The following is a 16637-nucleotide window of genomic DNA, read 5'->3' on the forward strand; positions in this document are numbered from 1 at the left end:
GCTGATTTCAGGGACTTAGCATTTCCACTAAGTCCTTGATCTGTTTATTTCAATATGCCATATGTTCATGTTGTTTCCTAGTGATCCGTGCCTCTTTTGAGGATGATCAGTAAGGATGTTTTCTTAATCTTATAGTGCTCTATCCATCCATGTCTTTGTTTGCAATTATGGAGCACCCTAGCTTGAGTCAATCGAGCTCTACTTTTGCTACTTCGTATATCTGGGCAGATTGTCTACTTGTTAGCGATTTTGCCGAGGATGTTGTAGTTGATCCGTGCATGCCATGGTATTGTTCTTGCCATGTCTAGCTTGTATTTTGTGTATTCTTGATGGGTGTATGCTTAGATTGTCATGCCTTGCTCTGTAGTGAGTGCATCGAGCTCGTAAACATGCCTACTTGATATCTGTTTCAGCATGCTCCAGTTTTCACTAAGTCTGAGAACTGATTATGTTTTTACCATGTTCACATGCTTGCAATTGTATTTTCTGATCCATTTTGGCTCAAGGTCACTAAGGGAATTTTGCTAAGCTCTTTGAGTAGCTCCATGCCATGCTTTACTTTGCCATGTTCAGGTCCTGTAGCATATTGTTTTCATGCTCCGAAGTGTGCTACCTGATCTGAAATTCCAGGCTTGTGTTAATTTCACCAAGTCTGAAATCTGTTTACCAAATGCATTTTTGCCATGCTTGTTTGGACCTGTTAATGGATGAATTGGCCGTAGCTCAGTGCTAGTCTTTTGTTAAGCATTGTGAATGGATTCTTGCCATGTATTTTGATGCCATGTTTGGGTGCTGTAGGATGTTCATCTTGTTGCATTTAGATGGTCACTTGCTGTATATCGCAGACCGGTGCCATATTTGTTTTGCTCGCCATTTCCAAACCGTGACTCCGATTCCGGCGTTCTCTATATCATTTTCAAGCGATTTCATCTCACCTTTCCAGTGGCACACTTGGATTTCCAATTTGAGTCCAGGTTCATTAATTCCCTTGCAAATCATGCATATGCATCGCATACCGCATCCCGCATATCATATCATGTTCATGTGTGGTTTGTTTACTTTGCTGTGTGCTTCTTTCCGGTGTTGCTTCTTCGGGTTGGTACCGATTACGTCGCGTTTGTGAGGACCCGTTCGTCTACGCCCGTTTGTCTTCTTCATGGACTCGTTCTTCTTCCTTGCGGGGTTTCAGGCAAGATGACCATACCCTCGAAATCACTTCTATCTTTGCTTGCTAGTTGCTCGCTCTTTTGCTATGCCTATGCTGCGATACCTACCACTTGCTTATCATGCCTCCCATATTGTTGAACCAAGCCTCTAACCCAACTTGTCCTAGCAAACCATTGTTTGTCTATGTTACCGCTCTGCTTAGCCCCTCTTATAGCGTTGTTAGTTGCAGGTGAAGATTGAAGTTTGTTCCTTGTTGGAACATGGAGAGGTTGTTCCTTGTTGGAACATGTTTACTTGTTGGGATATCATAATATATCTTATTTAATTAATGCATCTATATACTTGGTAAAGGGTGGAAGGCTCGGCCTTATGCCTGGTGTTTTGTTCCACTCTTGCCGCCCTAGTTTCCGTCATATCGATGTTATGTTCCCGGATTTTGCGTTCCTTACGCGGTTGGGTTATAATGGGAACCCCTTGACAGTTCGCTTTGAATAAAACTCCTCCAGCAAGGCCCAACATTGGTTTTACCATTTGCCACCTAGCCTCTTTTCCCTTGGGTTAGGCCAGCCCAAGGGTCATCTTATTTTAACCCCCCCGGGCCAGTGCTTGTCTAAGTGTTGGTCCAACCCAGAGCATCATGCGGGGCCGTCCCTTGGCAACTTGGGTTACGTTGGCTCCTGTACGCTTAGCTTTTATCCGGTGTGCCCTGAGAACGAGATATGTGCAGCTCCTATCGGGATTGTCGGCACAGCGGGTGGTCTTGCTGGACTTGTTTTACCATTGTCGAGGATGTCTTGTAGAACCGGGATACCGAGCCTGATCGGAATGTCTCGGGAGGAGGTCTATTCCTTCGTTGACCGTGAGAGCTTGTGATGGGCTAAGTTGGGACACCCTTGTAGGGTTTTGAACTTTCGAAAGCCGTGCCCGCGGTTATGGGCAGATGAGAATTTGTTAATGTCCGGTTGTAGAAAACCTGAAGTTGACCTTAAATTAAAATGCATCAACCGCGTGTGTAACCGTGATGGTCTCTTTCCGGCGGAGTCCGGGAAGTGAACACGGTGTTTGTCGGGGATATACCCCGTGGCGTAAACCGGCCGGAAGTATAAACCGGCCGGACTGGATGACTCACTGGTAACCCGCCCGGAGCTTGGCGATTCACGGGCTACCCGTCCGGTCTTGGCGGTTCATTAGTAACCCGGCGGGCGGGTCAGATGGATGACAAGGCCCATGGCCCAGAAGGCCGGTTCACGTTTAAAGGTGGGCCGGTTTAAGAGAAAGGCAGGAATATTTACCTTACAAGGAGTTAAGACCATGACTCGTATCCGGTTTGTATTAGAGATAGACTAAACCTAATCTTAGTAGGACTCCACATGTAAACCGCCCCTTCAACATATATAAGGAGGGGCAGGGCTCCCCAAGGAGGGAGAGGCGACAAGCAAGAAGAAACAATCTTAGGGCTAGACACAAAGAGCCGGTTTACCGGCGACTCTCTCATGATCATAATGAGACCTAGCCTCAAACAGCATGTAGGGTTGTTACCGGACGATGTTTTCCGGGGCCCGAAGCTGTCTAAATCCTTGTCTTGTGTTGTGTCTCTCGATTCCGCTCAACCCCTCTCAAGTTACCACATAGATGCGTTGGCCTCGTGACTAAGTCCTGACATTAAGGACATCTGCTGTGACAAAACCACGACAGTTGGCGCCCACCATGGGGCCTGCGCACGATGGTGTTGAGTTCTTGGAGGGATCTCCCCAAGAATCGAGAAGTTCGTGATATACCGGAAAAAGAAGAGAACTCGCGGAAGGATCTGCGGGCTCGACGAACAGTCATATTGGCATGTACGAAATTGAGATCAAGAGTTAGGGTTGCATCTGTGATCCGTTTAATCCGACATCAATTGATTTTCGCTGCTACGCAACCTACGAAGCCGCCAGTGTCACGCGCGCCTGACCGCTGCTGCATATTCCAAGAGTAATCTGCTGGATCAGATACCGAGGTGTGTGGGTCCTGAAGCAACAAGGATTCACCGCAATGAGTATTACCGCTACTTCACGTCAATTGATTCAAGCGGGAGTACTTCTCATGTGAAGACAAGGACAGGGTTATTGATTGGACTTTATGGCTATTGCTTATGTGAAGGACAGAAGACCCGTACTAGATAAGCATTAGATCGGATTTGTTTTTCTACATCCAGCCAAAGCATATTACCAGCGGTTGAAAGTTACTACGAATAGCAACTGGAAGGATTGATCTCCGCCTTGGTTTTTGTTTTCGAGCCGGTCGCAAGTCACCTAGCCCTGACCCTCCTTCTGCCACTGGATTTCTCGGCCTCCACTGCTGCTGAGCCGCCGCGATCGACAATGGTCTTTGCCACCACAAACCGCCCGCGGGCCGAGCCGGCCGTCGCGCGACCTTGTCTCGCCCTGAATGTGAGCCGCCGCCACCGCGGCTTTACTTCGCTTCCACCTACGTCGGGCTCCGCTTCGGTTTCCGCCACCTCCTGCTCCGAGTCAGCCGCAAGACAGCACACAGCCGAGCCGTACTCCGTTCGCTGGTTCAAATGCCTGAGCATCCGCTCGCCCGCACGGCCTTGGCTTCGGCCGGCCCTGGCCGCAGCCGCGAGCCCTGGCCGCCCTCCGCTCCACTCCGGCCGGTTCCCGCGCCATCTTCGAGCCGCCGCGACCGGCGTTGAGCCGCCCGGCCACGCGGACGCCTCAGCTGTTGCCTTGCGCCTTGAGCCGTGGTGCGGGAGACGCTGGGGAGCGGTTCTATTTACAATCACATCAAGCATGCATATTCGCTTTCAAGAAAAGCTTGCAAGGTATTATTACCATATAGTAATTTCTTTTTAATACTAACTATTTGGTTGTGTTTGCATCGCACTATCGACAGTGAGCAGGGCAAGGCGGTGCTGGTCGTCCGAGGCTGAGTGGGCTGTACTACCATCGCTAAGCCGCCTTCACGGATCTACCTCGCTGCTCCGACCGTGCAGCTGAGCTGCCCCCGCCTCTGTTGCGTGGCCGCAACTCTATCTCTGCTCCGGGTCGCTGAACGCCCCGAGTAGTCTCTGCCAGAGTCGCCTCTGTCGCGATAAACGGATCATCCGTTGTCCAAACCAATCAGGTGATGTCCATCCAATTTTGATTTATTAGCACATGTTGTTTTTGTCAAAAAACAAGTTTATCTTTGCTTTGGTCTGCAATATTATTTATGTAGGGCGACAAAAAGTGATATTATACCGCGGAGATGGAGGCACGCCAACAGGTGGTAGTCGTTATTTAACAAACAACCGCACCGGCCTACAACGTCGTGGCCATCTCTCGCGACCGCACCGGTTTACAACGCCACGACTGACTCGCCCGTCCGTGCCGGTTTATGACACCGGTGCTGATTTTCCCCGTCCGCGCCGGTTTACAATGTTACGGCCAAATCATCTATCTGAGTCGCCTCTGATGTTGCGGTTGTCTTGGCGTCCGTCTCTCACGGCTTGGTCTACATCAACATACCGGGCCGCACCTGTCTGCAGGAACTGTTTGAGCAAGTCACAGCTTGGATAGCCCGGTTTTCTTTCAACAAATTGGAGGGAAATTATTATATACTATCAACTGCCTTCTGCACTGTCGGTTCAATGGACATGCACACAAATTGCTGCCACTACAGTTTGGTCAACTTCAAATAGCCAGTTGGAAGGAACCATTGGCCGAGTTGCTGACACGGCTCATACGGGATCATTTATAGCCCGCCGCAGTCACCTCAACCTTCTGTGGATTCATATCACGTTATCAACACCAATGATATACAAGTTATGCTGGTTTATATCATGGTCAAATCTGGAGAATCTCAAGCCAACTCCTCGAGTCACCTTGAGACTTGGGGGCTACAATGATATGACTTAGCAAACGTTGCCGGTTTTTAGTGAATTCAAGAACCCCAATACGTTGGAGGGAAAGATAACCCGGTCCCGGATTCACATCGTGCTGTCAGAAGATTTCCGGATTAGAAAGTATATGACAGTTACAAAATCACGGCTCAATGAAGAAGTTCCGGGTCATCAGAAAAGGATTCCGGTTTACAATCCGGTACAAGGGAAATTTGTTCTGCGACAAAGCTCTGAAGCTCTCAAATCCGGTTTAAGAATTTCTGGTTCAAAAAGGAATTAACTTCTCGCAAGTTTGAGTTTAAAGGCCGTCAGAAAATTTCCGGCTAAAAATGAAGATTCCGGTTTAAAATCCGGTTCAAGGGAAAGATGTCTCCCACAAAGCTTTGAAGATCTCAATATCCGGTTCAAGATCCTGGTTCAAGAAGAATTTATCTCTTGCAAAAAAAAGTTAAAAGTTTCCAAAGAGGACCTGCTGCCATGATGCGCGGTCCAAACATGGGTATCCCGCCTTACTGGCCTGACATATTATCGATCACATGGAGGCTTCTGCTTCATAAAGCGGGGTCTCTGTTCTTTTACATCATGTGAGGTTACACGGAGTTGCTCTAAAGCGGCCTCCGGTTTACCCCTTGAGTTCGCTTTGCTAAAAGCATCGTATTATATCACTTGGAGGATTGGTCGTGTCCGAACCAATACCATGCCTCTTAATAGGCGAAAGCCACCAGATCACTTGGGGACTTGGTCATGTCTGAACCAGTCATGCCTCTTGGTCGGCCTAAGGCCACAGAATCAGTTGGGGGCTTGGTCGAACCCGAACCATGACCACGCCATTTGGTCGGCATAAATGCCACAAGAATCACTTGGGGACCTGGCTAACTAGAACCATAGTTACACCTAACGGGAGCTTGGTCGTGTTTGGCCATGGTTACGCCATTTGATCAGCTTAAATAATTTTTTTGGCAAACGTTTTTGTCGTTGCTTTTGCTTCACACTTTTCTTTGAAGGGTTTTTTTGCTTTTCATTATGTTTTTTAAACCGACAAAGTTTTTAACCAATCAATTGACGGAACACAGTTCACGTCAATCCGGAGACTATTTGCCCGGTTTGATCCTTGTTGTTAACATCCTCTTATGGAGTAACACGGTGTTTATCACAACCCGACACGGTTTTATTATAAACCGGCACAATATGGAAGGAGTTATCAGTACTCAAGATTTGGGTTATCACCCTTACTAAAAGAAGTTGGTAAACCAACGATGTGATTCAATGTCACAGGTATGATATATTTCATATTTGATTATTCTAAATGCAGCCTTGGTTATAAACCCAGGTTATATGTTGGGCATTATGTAAACCGCCAGGACACTTTAAACTTGTTGTATGCAGAAACAGGTTGAATAAAGCATGATTATAAATCACCGGTGTTTATTAAACCGGCCTGGCTTAGGACTATAAGTCGCCAGTATATATTTGGATTGCGCCATTGGAATCATGCGCTTATAAATCATTGGGTTATATTATTCAAATAGCCAAACTTGGCTGAAATTTCATTATGATGTTGAATGAATAAGGTTTTCATACCGGATTATATTATCTTGAATAGCCAACATGGCTGGATTTTTATTATTAAGGTTTTCAAAGTCGCTATAGCGCAATGTCTACTCTTTTATCAAAGGATATGATTTATTCTACAATGGAAGGAATAGTCCCGAGTCGCTGCAGGCTTACAACCCGGCACTTGGGGACTACATTATTCAAATTGAGATTACATGCAAGTATCATGTCGCTGCAAGCATGCACCATGACACTTGGGGGCTAATGCAAAGTCATTTTTACTAGTCTTATTGAAGACCCGACTCATCATATTATAATGAGCCGGCCCTTGGGGGCTACATGTTGCTGTTCAAAGTTTACAAGATTATACTTACAAAGTCCCTGCTCATTATTGCATAATGACCCGGCCCTTGGGGGCTACACTGGTTGAAGTTTTTATGAGCATCAAGTAATTACATGTCCCAGGTTGCTGCAAGCATGACAACCCGGCACTTGGGGGCTACATAAATGGAGTATTCAGTTTTGAGATGAACAAACCGGATTTCTTCAAGGTTGAAACACTTATTGGAGCAAGTCTTAAGTTATCATTATGTTCTCCTCTTAAGACTTGGGGGCTACAGATATTATGCATATAAAGGAGGAACATCATCATTTTATTAGTTTTGAGCAAATCAGGAAGATCAATTACATGACCCGGTGTCGACAACAATTATGACCCGGCGCCATCAATATTTATAAACCGGCCATTTTGGTAATATTAAACCGACAAGTTTTACATCTTCAAACCGGCTGAATATCAGATAAGTATTTTCAGACCCATATTTCTTAAACCGGCGGAGCTGAATCAAAGGAGTTATTCTTCACAATATTTCTCGGTGACAAGCCAATGTCGGCAAATTGATTATGAAGCTGGTCTGTTGACCCGGATTTCCCAGAAGGAGGAAATAACAAGTACTTAAGGATGATCAGGTACCGGTTTACAAAAATTCTTAAACCAAAGCATAACCTATCAAATTTACTCTTGAGTTTATGTTGAAGATCAGTTTAACATGGATAAATCCAAATTAAACTGGGGGCTAATGTCGGGGATATACCCCATGGCATAAACCAGCCGGAAGTATAAACCGGCCGGACTGGATGACTCACTGGTAACCCGCCCGGAGCTTGGCGATTCACGGGCTACCCGTCCGGTGTTGGCGGTTCATTAGTAACCCGGCGGGCGGGTCAGATGGATGACAAGGCCCATGGCCCAGAAGGCCGGTTCACATTTAATGGTGGGCCGGTTTAAGAGAAAGGCATGAGGAATATTTACCTTACAAGGAGTTAAGACCAGGACTCGTATCCGGTTTGTATTAGAGATAGACTAAACCTAATCTTAGTAGGACTCCACATGTAAACCGCCCCTTCAACATATATAAGGAGGGGCAGGGCTCCCCAAGGAGGGAGAGGCGACAAGCAAGAAGAAACAATCTTAGGGCTAGACACAAAGAGCCGGTTTACCGGCGACTCTCTCGTGATCATAATGAGACCTAGCCTCAAACATCATGTAGGGTTGTTACCAGACGATGTTTCCCGGGGCCCGAAGCTGTGTAAATCCTTGTCTTGTGTTGCATCTCTTGATTCCGCTCAACCCCTCTCAAGCTACCACATAGATGCGTTGGCCTCGCGACTAAGTCCTGACATTAAGGACATCTGCCGTGACAAAACCACGACAGTGTTGGAGTAATGCTTGACGTAGGTTGTTCTAGGATCACTTCTTGATCATAGTTGTTCGACCATGCTTTTGCCTTCTCTTCTCACTCTCATTTGCGTACGTTAACCACCATATATGCTAGTCGCTTGCTGCAGCTCCACCTCATGCCTTTACCTTACCCATAAGCTTAAATAGTCTTGATCGCAAGGGTGCGAGATTGCTGAATCCCCGTGGCTCACAGATACTTCCAAAACCAGTTTGCATTTGCCGTTCAGTCCGTGCAGATGACGCAACCAAGCTCAGGAGGAGCTCGATGAAGATCTTGTCCGTTTTGTTGTTCCATTCTAGTTGATCAGTAGTGGAGCCCAGTTGGGGTCGATCGGAGACCTTGTCGCTTTTGGGGTTCTTCTTTTATTTTGGTTCCGTAGTCGGACCTTGATTGTAGTTGGATGTTGTAATGCTTTATTCATGTAATTGTGTGAAGTGGCGATTGTAAGCCAACTATGTATCTCTTTCCCTTATGTATTACATGGGTTGTGTGAAGATTACCTCACTTGCGACATTGCTTTCAATGCGGTTATGCCTCTAAGTCATGCTTCGACACGTGGGAGATATAGCCGCATCAAGGGCGTTACAGATGCCCCCTCCGATGGAGCTCCAGAACAAGCCTCAAGATGGGATCTCGTGGATACAGAAAGTTGCAGCGGTGGAATTAGGTTTTTGGCTCCGTCCCCGATCGTTTGGGGGTACGTGGATATATATAGGAGGAAGAAGCACGTCGGTGGAGCTTCGAGGTGCCCACGAGGCAGGGGGCGCGCCCTAGTGGGGGGGGGGGGCTCCCCCTACCCTCATGACCACCTCGTGGCTTTCTTGACGGAGGGTCCAAGTCTCCTAGATCTTATCTGATGAGAAAATCACGTTTCCGAAGGTTTCATTCCGTTTGGACTCCGTTTGATATTCCTTTTCTTCGAAACCCTAAAACAGGCAAAAACAACAATTCTGGGCTCGGCCTCCGGTTAATAGGTTAGTCCCAAAAATAATATAAAAGTGGAAAATAAAGCCCAATAATGTCTAAAACAGTAGATAATATAGCATGGAGCAATCAAAAATTATAGATACGTTGGAGACGTATCAAGCATCCCCAAGCTTAATTCCTGCTCGTCCACGAGTAGGTAAATGATAAAAACAAATTTTTTGATGCAGAGTGCTACTTGGCATAATTTTAATTTAATTCTTCTTAATTGTGGTATGAATATTCAGATCCGAAAGATTCAAGACAAAAGTTCATATTGACATAAAAATGATAATACTTCAAGCATACTAACTAAACAATTATGTCTTCTCAAAATAACATGGCCAAAGAAAGTTCATCCCTACAAAATCATATAGTTTAGTCATGTTTCATTTTTATCACACAAGAATGCTATCATCATGCACAACCCCGATGACAAGCCAAGCAATTGTTTCATACTTTAGTAATCTCAAACCTAGAAACTTTCATGCAATATATGAGCGTGAGCCATGGACATAGCACTATGGGTGGAATAGAATATAATGAGGGGGTTATGTGGAGAAGACAAAAAGGAGAAAGTCTGACATCAACGAGGCTAATCAATGGGCTATGGAGATGCCCACCGTTTGATGTTAATGCAAGGAGTAGGTATTGCCATGCAACGGATGCACTAGAGCTACAAATGTATGAAAGCTCAACAAAATAAACTAGTGGGTGTGCATCCAACTTGATTGCTCACGAAGACCTAGGGCACTTGAGGAGGCCCATTGTTGGAATATACAAGCCAAGTTCTATAATGAAAAATTCCCACTAGTATATGAAAGTGATAACATGAGAGACTCTCTACTATGAAGATCATGGTGCTACTTTGAAGAACAAGTGTGGTAAAAGGATAGTAACATTGTCCCTTCTCTCTTTTTCTCTCATTTTTGGGGCCTTTTTTTGTATGGCCTTTCTCTTTTTTGCGTCCTTCTCTTTTTTATGGCCTTTTTTATTTATTCCTCACTTGGGATAATGCTCTAATAATGATGATCATCACACTTCTATTTATTTACAACTCAATGATTACAACTCGATAGTATAACAAAGATGACTCTATGTGAATGCCTCCGGCAGTGTACCGGGATATGCAATGAACCAAGAGTGACATGTATGAAAGAATTATGAATGGTGGCTTTGCCACAACTACTATGTCAACTACATGATCATGCTAAGCAATATGATAATGATGAATGTGTCATGATGAACGGAATGATGAAAAGTTGCATGTCAATATATCTCGGAATGGCTATGGAAATGCCATAATAGGTAGGTATGGTGGCTGTTTTGAGGAAGATATAAGGAGGTTTATGTGTGAAAGAGCGTATCATATCACGGGGTTTGGATGCACCAGCGAAGTTTGTGCCAACTCTCAATGTGAGAAAGGGCAATGCACGGTACCGAAGAGGCTAGCAAGGATGGAAGGGTGAGAGTGTGTATAATCCATGGACTCAACATTATTCATAAAGAACTCACATACTTATTGCAAAAATCTACAAGTCATCAAACACCTCGGCACTACGCGCATGCTCCTAGGGGGATAGATTGGTAGGAAAAGACCATCGCTCGTCCCCGACCGCCACTCATAAGGAAGACAATCAAATAACACCTCATGTTTCAAATTTGTTGCATAACGTTTACCATACGTGCATGCTATGGGACTTGCAAATCTCAACACAAGTATTTCTCAATTTCACAACTACTCAACTAGCATGACTTTGATATTATTACCTCCATATCTCAAAACAATCATCAAGCATCAAACTTTTCTTAGTATTCAACACACTCATAAGAAAGTTTTATTATTAATTTTGCATACCAAGCATATTAGGATTGTAATAAAATTACCATGCTATTAAGAATCTCAAAATAATCTAAGTGAAGCATGAGAGATCAATAGTTTCTATAAAACAAATCCACCACCATGCTCTAAAAGATATAAGTGAAGCACTAGAGGAAAACTATAAAGCTAGAAAGATATAAGTGAAGCACATAGAGTATTCTATCAATTTCCAAATCATGTATGGCTCTCTCAAAAGGTGTGTACATAAAGGATGATTGTGGTATACTAACAAGCAAAGACTCAAATCATAAAATACGCTCCAAGCAAAACACATATCATGTGGTGAATAAAAATATAGCTCCAAGTAAAGTTACCGATAGAAGTAGACGAAAGAGGGGATGCCTTCCGGGGCATCCCCAAGCTTTGGATTTTAGGTGTCCTTAGATTATCTTGGGGGTGCCATGGGCATCCCCAAGCTTAGGTTCTTGCCACTTCTTGTTCCATAATCCATCAAATCTTTACCCAAAACTTGAAAACTTCACAACACAAAACTTAAAGTAGAAAACTCGTGAGCTCCGTTAGAGAAAGAAAACAAAAGACCACTTCAAGGTACTGTAATGAACTCATTCTTTATTTATATGTGTGTTATACCTACCGTATTCCAACTTCTCTATGGATTATAAACTATTTTACTAGCCATAGATTCATCAAAATAACCAAACAACACACGAAAAACAGAATCTGTCAAAAACAGAACAGTCTGTAGTAATCTGTAGCTAGCGCAAGATCTGGAACCCCAAAAATTCTAAAATAAATTTATGGACTTGAGTAATTTATCTATTAATCATCTTCAAAAATAATTAACTAAGTAGCACTTTCCAAATAAAAATTACAGCAGTTCTCGTGAGCGCTAAAGTTTCTGTTTTTTTACAGCAAGTTCAACAAGACTTTCCTCAAGTCTTCCCAACGGTTCTACTTGGCACAAACAATAATTAAACACAAAAAACACAACCAAAATAGAGGCTAAATAATTTATTTATTACTAAACAGGAGCAAAACGTGAGGAATAAAAATAAAATTGGGTTGCCTCCCAACAAGCGCTATCGTTTAACGCCCCTAGCTAGGCATAACAAGCAAGAATAGATCTAGGTATTGCCATCTTTGGTAGGCAATTCTTAAATGATGCATCTATTTCCCTTAGGAATTTCTTTCTTTCTAGTGATTATCAAACTCTTAGGCACAAGATCGAAAAATTCATTTGTAGCAATTGGTTCCTTAATGATAGCAAAAAGATTGGGATGAATACTTATAGATTTAAGATCCACAGTTTCCTTACTAGATGATTCACCCTTATTTTTAGGAACATACATAAGCTTGGCAATTTGAGTAGGAGGACTTGGAGCATTCTTTACGGAAGAAAAGGCGGTTCCCAAGTTTGTAATGATACCCTCAAGTTTATCAATTCTAGTAGAATCTAAGTTTATCTTCTCATTAACTATGGGTTCCTTTTCCTTAATATTTTTCAAAGTCATTCCTACCTTAGATCCATATTGACTAATTTGATTGTGGACCTTTTTGTCTAGATTTTCAATCAATTCAATAGTAGCAACTTTATTTTCAATAATTTCAAGTCTTTGCATAACATGCTCCAAAGTTAACATAGTTCCATTAACCAAAAGAGGTAATGAGCCAAATAAATCTAACATAGCATTATAAGAATCAAAAGTATGGCTACCCAAGAAATTCCCTCTGGTAATGGTATCAAGGATATATCTATACCAAGGATTAACACCTACATAAAAATTGCGGAGAAGAACTGAAGTAGATTGCTTCGTGGTAGATCTATTTTGAGCATTGCAAATTCTATACCAAGCATCTTTTAGATTTTCTCCCTCCCTTTGCTTAAAATTTAGAACTTCATTATCGGGAGACAATGGAGAAGATATGAGACTAGCCATGACGACAAGCAAATAAACTAACACACGAGCAAACAAAGAGCAACGGGAAAAAGAGGCAAATAGAGAGCGAGGAAAAAACAATTGCTTGGCTTGTCATCGGGGTTGTGCATGATTTAAATATTTTGTGTGGTGAAGATAGAGCATAGCCAGACTATATGATTTTGTAGGGATAACTTTCTTTAGCCATATTATTTTGAGAAGACACAATTGCTTTGTTAGTATGCTTGAAGTATTATTATTTTCTATGTCAATATGAACTTTTGTCTTGAATCTTTCGGATCTGAATATTCATACCACAATTAAGAAGAATTACATTAAAATTATGCCAAGTAGCACTCCGCATCAAAAATTCTATTTTTATCATTTACCTACTCGAGGACGAGCAGGAATTAAGCTTGGGGATGCTTGATACGTCTCCAACATATCTATAATTTTTGATTGCTCCATGCTATATTATCTACTATTTTGGACAATATTGGGCTTTATTATCCACTTTTATATTATTTTTGGGACTAACCTATTAACCGGAGGCCCAGCCGAAAATTGCTGTTTTTTTTGCCTGTTTTAGGGTTTCGAACAAAAGGAATATCAAACGGAGTCCAAATGGAATGAAACCTTCGGGAACGTGATTTTCTCACCGAATACAACTCATGAGACTTGGACCCTACGTCAAGGCATGTAACAGGAGGCCACGAGGTAGGGGGGCGCGCCCTACCCTACCAGGCGCGCCCCCACCCTCGTGGGCCCCTCGTTGCTCCACCGACGTACTTCTTCCTCCTATATATACCCACGTACTCCCAAACGGTCATATACGGAGACAAAACCCTAATTCCACCACTGTAACTTTCCGTATCCACGAGATCCCATCTTGGGGCCTGTTCCGGAGCTCCGCCGGAGGGGGCATCGATCACGGAGGGCTTCTACATCAACACCATAGCCCCTTCGATGAAGTGTGAGTAGTTTACTTCAGACCTACGAGTCCATATTTACTAGCTAGATGGTTTCTTCTCTCTTTTTGGATCTCAATACAATGTTCTCCCCCTCTCTTGTGGAGATCTATTCGATGTAATCTTCTTTTTATGGTGTGTTTGTCGAGACCGATGAATTGTGGGTTTATGATCAAGTCTATCTGTGAATAATATTTGAATCTTCTCTGAATTCTTTTATGTATGATTGGTTATCTTTGCAAGTCTCTTCGAATTATCAGTTTGGTTTGGCCTACTAGATTGATCTTTCTTGCAATGGGAGAAGTGCTTAACTTTGGGTTCAATCTTGTGGTGTCCTTTCCCGGTGACAGTAAGGGCAGCAAGGCACGTATTGTATTGTTGCCATCGAGGATAACAAGATGGGGTTTTCTTGATATTGCATGAGTCTATCCCTCTACATCATGTCATCTTGCTTAAGGCGTTACTTTGTTGTTAACTTAATACTCTAGATGCATGCTGGATAGCGGTCGATGAGTGGAGTAATAGTAGTAGATGCAGGAAGGAGTCGGTCTACTTGTATCGGACGTGATGCCTATATACATGATCATACCTAGATATTCTCATAATTATGTTCAATTCTGTCAATTGCTCAACAGTAATTTGTTAACCCACCGTAGAATACTTATGCTCTCGAGAGAAGCCACTAGTGAAACCTATGGCCCCTAGGTCTATCTTTATCATATCAATCTCCTACTACTTAGTTATTTACTTTGCTATTTACTTTGCCTTTATTTTACTTTGCATCTTTATCATAAAAATACCAAAAATATTATCTTTATCATATCTATCAGATCTCACTCTCGTAAGTGGCCCTATAGGGATTGACAACCCCTATTTGCGTTGGTTGCGAGGATTTATTTGTTTGTGCAGGTACGAGGGACTTGCGTGTAGCCTCCTACTGGATTGATACCTTGGTTCTCAAAAACTGAGGGAAATACTTACGCTACTTTGCTACATCATCCCTTCCTCTTCGGGGAAAACCAACGCAGTGCTAAAAGAGGTAGCAAGAAGGATTTCTGGCGCCGTTGTCGGGGAGGTCTACGCAAAAGTCAACATACCAAGTACCCATCACATACCCTCATCTCCCGCATTACATTATTTGCCATTTGCCTCTCGCTTTCCTCTCCCCCCAATTCACCCTTGCCGTTTTATTCGCCCTCTCTCTCTATTTTCCCTTTTTGTCCGCTTGCTTTTTGTTTGCTTGTGTGTAAGTTTGCTTGCTTGCCGTTATGGCTAGTCCCTTATCTTCTCCGTTGTCTCCCGAGAATGAAATTCTAAATTTTAAGCAAAGGGAGGGTGAAAATCTAAAAGATGCTTGGTATAGAATTTGCAATGCTCAAAATAAATCTGCTAGGAAGCAATCTACTACCATTCTCCTTCGCAATTTTTATGTAGGCTTTACTCCTTGGCACCGTTATGTTCTTGATACTATTACCGGAGGGATTTTTTTGGGTAGCCATAATTTTGATTCTTATAATGCTGTGTTAGATTTATTTGGCTCCCCCCTCTTTTGGTTAATGGAACTATATTAACTTTGGAGCATGTAATGCAAAGGCTTGAAATTATTGAAAATAATGTTGCTACCGTAGAGTTAATTGAAAATTTGGATAAAAAGATCCACAGCCGTATCTCTCAATATGGATCTAAAGTAGGAGTTACTTTGAAAGATATTAAAGAAAAGGAACCCATAGTTAATGAGAAAATAAATCACGATTCCGTTAGGATCGATAAACTTGAGAATATTATTACCAACTTGGGAACCGCTTTTTCTTCCGTAAAGAATACTCCAAGTCCTTCTACTAAAGTTGCCAAGCTTATGTACGTTCCTAAAAATAAGGGTGAATCATCTAGTAAGGAAAATGCGGATCTCAAATCTATAAGTGTTCATCCCAATCTTTTTGCTATCATTATGGAACCATTTGTTACAAATGAATTTTTGGATCTTGTGCCTAAAAGTTTGATAATTAATAAAAAGAAAGAAATTCTTAAAGATGGTAGATGCCTCATTGAAGAATTTCCTACCAAAGATGGCAATACCTAGATCTATTCTTGCTTGTTATGCCTAGCTAGGGGCGTTAAACAATAGCGCTTGTTGGGAGGCAACCCAATTTTATTTTTATTCCTTGCTTTTTTCTCCTGTTTAGTAATAAATAAATTATCTAGCCTCTGTTTTGGTTGTGTTTTTGTGTTTAATTAGTGTTTGTGCCAATTAGAACCGTTGGGAAGACTTGGGGAAAGTCTTGTTGAACTTGCTGTAAAAAACAGAAACTTTAGCGCTCATGAGAACTGCTGTCATTTTTATTTGGAAAGTGCTATTTAGTAAATTATTTTTGCAGATGATTAATAGATAAATTCCTCAAGTCCAGAAATTTATTTTAGAATTTTTGCGGTTACAGATCCTGCGCTAGCTACAGATTACTACAGACTGTTCTGTTTTTGACAGATTCTGTTTTTCGTGTGTTGTTTTCTTATTTTGAGGAATCTATGGCTAGTAAATTAGTTTATAAACCATAGAGAAGTTGGAATACAGTAGGTATAACACCCATATAAATAAAGAATGAGTTC

Source organism: Triticum urartu, chromosome 3 (genome assembly GCF_003073215.2).
Source record: "Triticum urartu cultivar G1812 chromosome 3, Tu2.1, whole genome shotgun sequence".
Classification (NCBI taxonomy): domain Eukaryota; kingdom Viridiplantae; phylum Streptophyta; class Magnoliopsida; order Poales; family Poaceae; genus Triticum; species Triticum urartu.